Raw genomic sequence first — 9,610 nt, 5'->3', positions numbered from 1 at the left:
ATCTAGGCCGGTCCAGGTCCGGGCGGGGGCGAAGACTCGGTCCAGGAAAAGGGGCGGTAAAGACAGGATGACAGGCAGGAAGAGTCAACCAATCATAGCAGAGAGCCGCCGCCCCTCCAGCCAATGGATAAGTTGGAAGTGTGGGATGGGGCGGGCCTGTTGTCATGGGGGAGGTGGTGGCGCTTGGTGACTACTGGCGGCGGAGGTAGAGTCTGAGGCGCCGGAGTTGTGCAGGGCCAGCGGCAGGTGAGTGCGGGCGCGGCGGGCCTGAGGTGCGGAGGCGGTGGCGGGCCGGAAACTCTAGCTGTGCGCTCCGGAGGCAGAGGCCGGGGGCCAGGGCTGCGGGCCCGGGTGCGTCGGGGTCGGGCGCGGCGGGAGATCGGCCGGGTTCCTGCCGTCGGAGTTCGCGCTGGGAAGGTAGGTTGGCGTGGGACTCCGGCGGGGGCAGGCCGGGAGGTCCCTTGGGCTGCCCAGAGGCAGCCCTGGGTACAGTGACGGGAGCCTGTGTGTGTGCGGCTTCCTGAAGAGACCCGAGCGGCGGGGGTCTGCGAGTGGGGGCGACCCGGAGCAAGTGGCCCCGGGGCCGGAGAGACGAGGGGATACCGGGGTTTCTCGGTGCTCTGGGAGCCTAGGGGGCCGAGAGAACTGGGAGTGGCCCCTGTCGGAGAGTGGTGGGAGGTGAGGAGACCGAGGGTGGCGGGGGTCCGGGGTGACAGGGAATGGAGGAAAGGCGCCGAGTACGGTGCGAACCCCCGTGAGAAGGGCAGCTGTCGGAGGAGGAAGGGTCTGCGGGGTGGAGACCTTGAACGAACTCCTCCGGGGAGGGACCGCGGCGCCCTGCCCCCCACAGCGGGTCTGGGACTGGAGTCTGGACTGAGGGAGGACCCTCAAAGTGACGGCTTCGAGTCGCACGAGTTGGGATTTGAGACTAGGATAAGGGTTCAGCGGCAAAGTGGAAGTTCCCCTTAAGCAAAAAGGGTTGGAGGTAAGAGGGGAAGAGTAATTTCCCTGGAGGAAGGGAGTTAAGAGAGATCTGGGGAAACTTGCCCGGGAGTGGGTGAGTGGTCTTGTAGTCTTGTGGAAGCTGGCCAAGCCAGTGGATCTGAGAATTTAACAATGGTGCAAGTGAGGGCTTCCGAAAACAGGAGAAACTAATTATTACTAATATGCCAAGCTGGACCAGAGACTCCGTCCTTAAAAGCAAGGTTACAGTGTCTTGGAGGCTAGGGCTTTAGAAATAAGTTTTAGGATGACAGCGAAAATACTGGAAAATAAGAACATCAACAGGATGGGGAATTTGAGAGGAAAGGGGAAGGGATAGCCGAACTAAAGGACTTCTGTGACTTGATCAGATAGAGGGTATTCATGAAGCGGATAGGCATGCCCTGCTAAATTGAAAATAACTTAGAATTCTTGTACTATTACTTCTCTGGTAATACTAACAGTTTTTACTGAGAGGGATTTAAATTGTATTTATTTTATTATTCATTCATACGTTTTTCAGAAAGGGTCTTGCTCTGAAGCCCTGGTGAGACCAAGCTCACCTTGAACTTATAGAGATCCCTCTGCCTCTGTCTCCTGAGTGCTGAGACTACAAGTATTCCAAAAAAGTTGTGTGTGTGTGTGTGTTTTTTTTTTTTTTTTATGAATTTGTAGAATTTTTGGAGTGGTGACTGGTGCAGAACTCAGCACTGGTTTGTTACATAGAAAGATCCAAGACTGGAAACACCTTCCTACAGGTTGGTTGGCTCCACCTGAGATTTCCGATCCAGAAGGCCCAGGGGTGGGGTTCAAGAATTTCTCCCAAGCGATGCTTAGTGTTCTTCAAGGGATCATATTCTGAGAACAACTTGCTTTAGTGAAAAGTAGTAGCAGTCAGAACCTTAAAATACTAGAATACCTGCCCATCTTGCTGAAGAGATGAGAGAGAGAACACATCTTATTATAAAGGATACCCCCCCAGTACTGTGGGTGATATTAAATATCTCACACATGCTAGGCATGAGCTCTATAAAAAGTGCTACTCCCCTAACCCAAGAATTTTTTTTTTGAGATCTTAAAAAAATGGAATATTGAACATAAAATAGAATATACTACTTGATAAAGAAAACTCTTGTTTAGGGAAACTTCTTACATATATTTTAAGTCACAGTGTAAAATCTTTGTCTTACAGTCAGAAAAGTTTGACAAACTATTTTGAGTCACAGCATGGGAGAAGCATCCCTTCAATATTAAGGAATTAAGTTATTTATTTTGTGGTAGTTCTCAGGTGGTGATACAGCAGTTTGAATTACTGTGAATTGTGTTGAGGCTCTGATTCTGGGGAACTTTTTTGGATCCCTTGAACCTGGCATGCTCACTTACAGGGAACGTGAGGCAGAGAAACAGTGGTGTTCCTCAGATGGCCCTCTGCAGCTTCACCTGTGCCCTCCTGTTGCCAGTTTTCCTCTCTCTGTACTGAGAAGACATATTAACATTGATCAACTAACTCAACATTGAACTGGTTTAGAATATTTCATGTATAAAGGATAAATAAGCACAAAAGTAAACATTGCAAGAGAGAAAAATGAAAGGATAGCTTAATTTTAGAGGCTAATCTCAGCACTCTGACATCTGAGGCAGGAGGATTGCTGGAAGGCAGTGGCCAGCCTGAGCGAGAGAATAAGACCAGGCTTTAAACAACAAAACCAAGGAGGGAGAAAGGAGAGAGAAAAAATACTGATGGGGTAGAGGCTCAGCTACACTTGTGGGTTGTGAAGGAGCTTTTGTTTTGTGGATTTTATTTTCCTGAGAGTGAAATGGGTTCAGTATATCTTGTATACTTAACTTGTCTCAGGAAACTAAATGTAATTTACAGTATTTAAAGCTGTATTTAAAGTGTATATGAATGTTTTGTCTTATTCTTAGAACAGTGTTTTTTCTTTACTTTTTTTTTTTTTTGAGCTGGGGACTTTTTCTCTTGAAAACCAGATAACTGTCAGGCATGATGGTACACAGTTATAATTTAGAGACTTGTTTAAATATATATTTAGATATATAAATATAAATAAATATAATTTAAGTGTCTAAAATAATTTAGACACTTAAATATAATTTAGACACGAGAGGATGAAGCAGGAGGATTGATGTTGATTAGGGGCTAGCCTGGGTTACACAGGCTAGAATCCCCCTCTTTTTTTTTTTTTTTTTTAAATCTTTTTGAGACAAGGTTTCTCTATGTAGCCCTGGCTGTCCTGGAACTGGCTCTCTAGACCAGGAACTCAAGAGATCACCTACCTGCTTCTGCCTCCTGAGTGCTAAGAGTGAAGGGGTGTGCCACCACTCCTGGTGAAGACCTTTTCTCAGTGACAGTAACAACAAAACAAAACAAAACAAAACTGAGGACTAGATGGCTTGTTTTCAAACAAGATGGAATTGATTTAGATCTGTTTCTGTGGATATAAGAATAAAGAAAGCAGCACTGAAAACTGAAAAAGACAACCCTTGCAGGTCTCTTTAAAAACCTTTAATCCAGGGGATTATGCAACCTTTCGTTAATGTTTTATGAAGTTGTGAAGGAATATTGCTGCAGCTGTGCATCAATACTTTTCAGTTTTTTTCTCTTTTTAATTCTATTTCAGATGGTTCCAAACTAACAAAATTTTGATTCCAAAATTAAATTCCAAATGGGAGGCCAAAAACCATATAATCATTTTACGATTTCAAAAATAGTCATTTCACAAAACAAATTAACTATTTGGGGGTTGGGGTAGATGAAACTTCCAAAAATGTAAACTTTCAATTTTTTTTTACATTGTATCAAATGCGGTTTTCCTATCACTATTGGATTGCACTTTATTTCTTTGTGAGCATAAGAATTTTGTAAGATTTAAAATCTTAAATATGGAGAGAAATATAAAAGTTCATTCCTCATAATGTTGGACATTGGGCAATTAGATTACTTTCTTTAATAACTGGACTTTATTCAGTTCACCCATAATTTAATCATACTTATCTATGAATAGCTTTGATTGCTCAACTCGTTTTACAGTGAAATTCATTAATCTGTAGTTGGATAAATGATAGATTTTGAATCCCAAAGAAACCTTTCCCAACTGTACTTGAGACTCACTTGCACTTATCAAGGTTTATTTAGATAAGTGATTTTTAAGTGAAACTTTAATTAGTAATAGTTTATCTTATTTTCTATTTTAGGCAGGCCTCTCTTTCCGTTATAATACCTTCTGTTCAGCCTTTTCTGCCTCCTGTCCTTAGCTACTCATATAGTAATCCTTGGAAATGTTGGTGCCTGGGAATCCAGCCTGTAAAAGCCAAATTCTCTCTCTCTGTGTGGTTTTTACTTTGCTTCAAGAATTCCTTTATCAGAAAAGATCCCATAGTAAACTCACTACCTTTTTTGAAAAGTGCTTTATTCAATAAAGTGCCTGAAAAGCTCTATTTTTTAAAACATTGGAGTTAAGATAAATCCTTTAGTTGCAAAGAAATTGTGGTCTTATAACATACTGTGAATTTTATCCTTAGATGTAGAACTACTGTACAAGGCTTTAGGATACACATTCAGAAGTAAGACAAGAATAAAGGGAACTTTTGGAGAATACATACTATGCACTTTGAAATCTTGATGCAAAAGGAGGCTTGAAGCTAAGGAAGAATGGGCATCCTGACATGCTTAAGGAAGAGCTGGAGGATCTGCAGGAAATGTGGCTAGAGGAGGGAGCTGTCCTTGGCAGTTTTCCTGCAGTGACATATGTAAAGGAGGACGGTCCTATTTGCAACTTTCTGGACTTATTCTTAGATCCCTACAGTTCCTGCTGCTTCTCATAACTGTGTTTTCTCCCACTCAGGCAGTAATGCTAGAATGCAAGTAAGTGAGCCGATGCTTCTGAGTCCTGCAAGATGAGAGGAAGGGCAGGACCGTGTAGGCTTATTGCTTCCCTCAGCCCTTAGTGCTGGTGATCTGACCCAGGACCTAGGAGTGAGCTACAGCCTTGCCTCAGCCCTGTGGAGTTAAGAAATCTCAGGATTAGCCAAGGAGCTGTTGTGTTAGCCATTAAAGTTCAATGACTTCACCTTCTCTCCCAGCAAAAGCTGAGTTTCTTTTCATTTATTTTGTATTTTAAATTAGGCATGGGCTGTGTTTTTAAATTACATGTGTGCGTAACTCACACACACACACACACGTATGCACATTTGTCAGACTTGGCAACAATTTCCTTAGTGGCTGAGACAGCTCCTTGGTTGTTTTGTGTTTGGAGTAGCCTTCCGAATGCTCAGCAAGCATTCCACTTTTGCGCTCCAGCCCTATTTTTCTCTCCACTTGCTTATTGCTTCCTTATGCTTTAATTTCTTTTTCTTATTTTAGTTAAGTTTTAAGGTGCTAGAAATCAAACTCATGGCTTTTTATGTGTTAGGCAAGTGTTAAAACTCTTGAGTTTTAGTCCCAGGCCTAATAACTAGACTGCTTTGTTTTAAAATTTTTAAAAGTTTGTTTGGAAGTAGGGTTTCAACTCATAGTTTAGTCTGGTCAGTAACTTGCTGTGTCACCAGATAGATTTAAGCTCAAAATCCTTCAACCTCAGTGACCATAGTATTAGGCATACAGGTATGTACTAAGACATAGCAACTAGCCTTGAACTAGCTATCAGAGACTTGGATTATCTTACTAGAGAGCAAGAGCTCAATTATGGTAATTTGATTATATTGTTTATATATTAATTCAGAAAATGATTATTAAATTTTTTTCCCTTGGGTGTGTGTGTGTGTGTGTGTGTTTATTTAAAAATTTTCATACAGGGTATCTGTACCTTAGGCTGGCCTTAGACTTTTCAAATAGCTCCTGGTTTTTCTGTCTTCATCTCCGCAGCCCTGGAATTATAGGTATTGTACCACCGTGGACCCCGCCTCCCATTTTGTTAGTGAAGAGGAGGGATAGCAAAGTGAGAGAAAGGAAGAACCTACAAATTTGCCAATTTCATAACTTTAAGATGGATCTCGATTATCTTTTGCTTCGGAAAGGGATGTTAGTCTGTATGTCTTCATACATTTCAGTCATATTGTGGATAATGCTACTAATTCTTAAAACTTGCTTTTATTTTCATTTTTTTTTATGTGTATTAGTGTTCTTGCCTAAACGTATGTGTACTGTGTGTGCCTGCTACCTCAGAGGTCAGAGGGGGGCATTGGATCTCTTGGAATTAAATTACAAATGGTCTGAGCTACAATGTAGGTGCTGGGGCTTGAACCTGGGACCTCTAGATGAGCACCAAGTTCTCTTAACTGCCGATCCATCTCTCCAGCCCCCTTTATTATCGATTTTATATTTAGAATGAGAATGTATTACCTTTCCTTATCACTGACAAATTCCCAGAAAGAAGCTGCTGATGAAGGAGGGCTTCATTTTTAGCTTACAGCTTAAAGGCAGGGATGGCATAGTGGCTTTAGGCTCCATCTGTAGCAGGAGGAACTTGCATTGTAGGTTGTAAAGCAGAGAACTTGGACTGGAACTGGAGCTGAACTGTAGATCTTCAAGACCTACTGTCCAGTGATCCACTTCCTCCAACTGAGCTGCAGCTTCCAAAGGTTCCACAACTTCCCCATAAGCACTATGTGATGCCAAATGTTGAAACACCAGAGCTGTTAGGAGACATTTTACATCCAAACTATTACTTTTTTGTTGTTGTTCTTGTCCCTCATAAGCTCAGGTGTATTGCTCATAGTGTGAAATACATTTAGTTCAACTTCCAGAGTCCACAAAATTGTAACAGTACCAACAGTTACTAAAGTTCAAAGGCCAAAGTCTCTTGACTCTTAGCCGTGAGCAACTATAAAATAAAAACAGGTTGCCTACTTCCCTTGCACAGTTAAGGAATGAGGTTAGCAAGTAGAAATTGGCTGAAACAAGACTAAAACTCAGCAGGGCAAACAAATCCTGTATCTCCATATCTGGCTTCTGGGTTTTGTGGTGGTGTCACATACTTTAGTGGACTGGAGCTTAGCCCTTAGTGTTGTCACTAGTATAGCACATGTGACCTTTCTCTAGGGCTGGCTCTTCTCAGTACCTGTAGCTTTTTCAATTTCAACAGATACTTGAACAGATAACAATTCCTGGTATCTCCAACATGCTGGGTTTCCATTGCAACTTAGACTTCTTCCTCGGAGCGTCACACATCACTTTCTCAGGGCCTCTTTGTTTGTAGTGCCTCTCTGTTTATATTACTGGGCCTCATTAGCTTTTTTCTGGAACCTTGGCACAAGTATGCCTCCAAAATCAGCACCACCTGAATGGGGACTGTTTGCCAGCTCGGCATGTAGCTTGCTTGGTTCCTACAGATATTGTAATTGTAGCAGCCTTAACTGGGTGGGTGAATCTTAGGTGGCCCTGTTGGATTAGGGTGCCACTGCTCTGGCATTCTCTGTTCAAACACTTCCCTTTTCCAGGCACTCCCCTTTTAATTGAAGATTTACCAGAGGTTGCATTGTTTCACCCTAGAGCTTCCTCTGGGTGGGGTCTTTCAAAGTGTATAGCTTTTCTAAAGTGTAGTCAGTTTAATAATGGAATATGGGTATTTTTAAATATTCATCTCATACACAACTTTAAATGTTCTTATGCTTTTTCCCTTGCCAAACTGCACATTTTTCATGCCTTTCTGCCCCATTTGGCTTAGATTTTTCATTGAGAACCTAGTTGAAAGTAGCCAGCAATAAACGTGTCACAGCCTAGGTGCTGTGCTGTGTGTTGAAGTTTTCTCTTCCAAATGATTAATACATTTTGAATTTAACCTTACTCAAATTATCAGGATATGGAATATAGCCAGATTGCTCCCCACACCCAGAATGTAACTTGAATTGAGCCTGTAGACCAATTCCTGTTATATCTTTTTCTCTCAAAAGTTCATGAGTCTACTGTCTGCATGTCTAATGGCATTCTGTTCTTCTGATTCCCACCAAAATGGCTGGTTAAGCTCTGTTTACAGCATTCCAAGACTTGTTTAGCTTGCTGATCCAAACTCTTCCACATTCTTTCCATAAATTAGTTCCAAAGGCCTTTGAACCACACTGTCAGGCTTACTACAGCAACAGCTCCATTCCCGGTACCAATTTTCTGTATTAGTTAACCGTTGTCCCTCTGAAGAACTAAGGTAGGAGAGGTTTGAGTCATATTTTAGTGGAAATAGAGTCCGTCTTGTCAGGGAAAGCATGGTGCTGCGGCTCTGTCCTCTGTGGTTGGTTGGTGCTTTTGGCATGGTTTGTTATAGCTACATAGACAAAATAGAGAGCTTGGGCTCAAAGCCTGCCCCCTAGGAACCTACTTCTTCCAGCTAGGCTCCACCTCCTAAAAGTTGAACACACTCCCAAAACGGTACCACCATCTGGCTACCACGTATTCAAACATATGAGCCGGTGAGCCATGAATCCAAACCATAACACACTTTAGGTCTTGATATTTCTTAGTTTAAAGAAATCCCTCTTTTATCTTCTTAAAACAAAAAGACAAATCTGGAGTGTTACAGAGCCACAGATTAGCCTGATTATTACATAGACATATCTGTATCTGTCATATAATAACATTGGAAAAGATGTGATTACATCTAGCGGAAGCGTGATAAAAACGGATAAAATCCAACTTTTATAAAGTTGTAAAAGAATATAAGTATAAATTATATAAAGAAATTATCTTATTAATTTCTGTCTAATAAATGTAGTTTATTAGACCTTTTACACTCAGTTTTTTCATCTATAAAATTAAATCTATTCTATGCTCATTAACAGGTTAATGTTGATAAATGAGAAGCCTTTTGTAATTTTATAGTTTATAATGCTTATGCTATAGTTTATAGTATTCATGGGTAAATTGTTACAGTTAAAACAACTTTAGACTTACAAATTTCTCTTTTACAGATTAGATGAGCTAATATCCCAGTTATTGTAATTATATGCCATGTGGCAATTAGGAAGAGAGTATACTTTAACATTTTACATATGGGGCTGGAAAGATGGCTTAGTGGTTAAAAGCATATACTGCTTTTGTAGAGGACCAGCATTTGGTCCCTGGTACCCATGTCAGGTAGCTCATAACCTCCTATAACCTAGCCCTAGGGAGTCCAGCCCCGATTTTTGGACTCTGTGGATGCGGCACTCATGTATAAACCCCCACAACAGACAAAACACACACACACACACACACACACACACACACACACACACACACACACACACACTATTAAAAGTAAAACCTTTTAAAAAAATGAAATTTTACATTTTAAATCACTTTTAACTACTTTTGTTTTTGTGTTTTTGGCTTAATTTGTTAATTTGGACTAAAACTCCAGGCAAATTAGGCCAGTATTTTATTGTGTAGTTAAATGCTGTGTCTCTAGCATGTAAACTGAACCTCTTCCAATTAAGTAAGTTTTTACTAAGAGTGGCAAGGAAGCATTAACTCTCCTTTTTAGAAAGAAAGTTCAACATTATATCAATGGCTTTACTAACACCATTGCTTTTATTGAATGGTTTCATTTAATAATGCTGTTAATATCTTTGTGTGTGTGTGTGTGTGTGTGTGTGTGTGTGTGTGTGTGTAAACAGAGTCTTGCTCTGTAGCTCTGCTGGC

General features: G+C 41.3%; 1 protein-coding gene across 14 annotated transcripts in view; it reads left to right on the top strand.

Annotated features, from left to right (window-relative positions):
• The first annotated feature begins 108 nt into the window (after window positions 1-108).
• Numb (NUMB, endocytic adaptor protein) overlaps window positions 109-9,610 on the top strand; it is a 122,029-nt gene continuing 112,527 nt past the window's right edge. For 5 of the 14 annotated variants that reach the window (XM_039111838.2, XM_039111829.2, XM_063261581.1 and 2 more), the window contains exon 1: window positions 109-246. The gene's annotated coding sequence lies outside the window, so the exon portion shown is untranslated. The other 9 variants (NM_001411954.1, NM_133287.2, NM_001411956.1 and 6 more) reach the window with 4 other exon arrangements.

Source organism: Rattus norvegicus, chromosome 6, assembly GCF_036323735.1.
Source record: "Rattus norvegicus strain BN/NHsdMcwi chromosome 6, GRCr8, whole genome shotgun sequence".
NCBI classification, from domain to species: Eukaryota; Metazoa; Chordata; class Mammalia; order Rodentia; family Muridae; genus Rattus; species Rattus norvegicus.
Note: the sequence above shows the minus strand (reverse complement) of the source record. Positions and strands in the feature narration are given on the sequence as shown.